The sequence below is a fragment of the Olea europaea genome, unplaced genomic scaffold (assembly GCF_002742605.1).
Source record: "Olea europaea var. sylvestris unplaced genomic scaffold, O_europaea_v1 scaffold6370, whole genome shotgun sequence".
In the NCBI taxonomy this organism is placed as follows: domain Eukaryota; kingdom Viridiplantae; phylum Streptophyta; class Magnoliopsida; order Lamiales; family Oleaceae; genus Olea; species Olea europaea.
Window position 1 is genome coordinate 1,136 of NW_019264736.1, and position 1,610 is coordinate 2,745.

A 1,610-nucleotide genomic window follows, 5' to 3' on the forward strand; every position below is an offset into this window, starting at 1 on the left:
CATGTTTTCAACCCTGCTGATTCTGTAAGAGCCAACTCATCAAAAATCGAATGCATAGCAAAATAAAAATCGAAATACCCATATTCTTCTATTGTAATGTCCATATATCTATCTCCAATTGATACCACTTTGCAAAGTTGAATTTATTGTATAGCTTCTAAAAGTGATCTCAAACTTTTTTTGCTATTTCAAACTTCTCTAATTGTATACCAATGGATTGCTCACAAAATTATGAATCCAAGTATTTTCGCATTGTTTAACTCCCACATATCTAATTCTGTCACATAATTATCAGCAGTGTTATTAGGTTTCACAACGGTTCCACTTGCACAACCCACAATCTTTTCCCTTTAGGAAATTCTTCATCATAGTACTCCAATATGAATAACTTTTACCATTTAATTTGACACTAATAGATTGAAGTGAATCATCCGTATCAATCGTCATCATAGAATCTACAACTAATCAATTATGAATCAAAGAAATCACCAAATTCTAAAAAAATCAACAACAACCAACGCACTACCTCTAGCTACTATCTTAACATACTGCACAGTACATGAACTATCAAGCTAATAACACCAAATGATCAAAAAATCACCAAGGAAGTGTGCCTTTTATAGTCACCTCGAAATTCCAAGCCATGCACCATAACCTAATCTACGCATGACCTCACGCTCCTCCGTTATCCGCTGCTGCTCGCCTTCACACACCCAATTGGAAGATTCTTCTCGATCTGTAGAGCATTGAGATGGTCTTGGTTTCTTCAAATAGTGTCCAATTTGGCGAAAAAACAAGAAAAAAGAATTAGCTAATGAGTAGTTTTTTGGACAAAACTTTGTATTGTGATTTTCTACAACAAATCCCTAAAAGTGTAAACAAACAAACATCAGGTGAAGCTACAAACAAATGACAAGTTTTAAAGAGAAAAACTCACGAGCATCGGAATATTGGGTCGGCACGATGCAAGCTGAGGCTTTATCTCCCTCAACCAATTGCCACTTGCCCTTGACCTAGACCATGACTCTTTCCACCCTTTTATCGAAGATGGCAAACATAATATGAAAGGTGCATGGGCTCTCCAAGGAGTCATATAATACCACTCCTAAAACTCTTTTTTCCCTAGTATTCGAGGGTAGAAAGGAGATTGGAAGAAGTGGAGGAGCATATCTTCACCAAGCGAGGTTTCCTTCTAAAGGAAGTACACCCCGACCAACTCGCTCTACCCAATTGGCAATAATTGGGTCAAGGCCAACCACATTTTTCATAAAAATCACCATTCCAAAATATATTTTCCTCAAACACATTAAAATGGAGCCTAAACATGGGCTAAAATGAAAGTGATGAACGTCACTTCATCTTTATTGGATAAGAACTTTTCTCATAGGTAGGAGACATGGTCACCCTCACAACTATTGGTTTCAATGAATAAGTGGCATATTTTTCCCTGGATAATTCTATGTGTACACCTCAAAGTGTATGAGGTGTACACAATATATTACACCCCCTCACATGGAGGGGGCCCATGAATATTTTATTTTATGTGGGGCCCCCTCCACATGAGAGGGGTGTAATAGCATTGTCATTTTTCCTTAGCACGTCCAAACGTC

The 1,610-nt window shown here is 37.6% G+C and overlaps 1 long non-coding RNA gene across 1 annotated transcript; it reads right to left on the reverse strand.

The window, feature by feature from the left end:
• Positions 1-381: 381 nt before the first annotated feature.
• Positions 382-1,601, reverse strand: LOC111389994. The gene is made up of 2 exons (XR_002701833.1): positions 938-1,601; positions 382-764 (listed from the first exon to the last, which is right to left on the reverse strand). It is a non-coding gene; the product is annotated as an uncharacterized LOC111389994 (long non-coding RNA).
• Between the last annotated feature and the right edge of the window lie 9 nt (positions 1,602-1,610).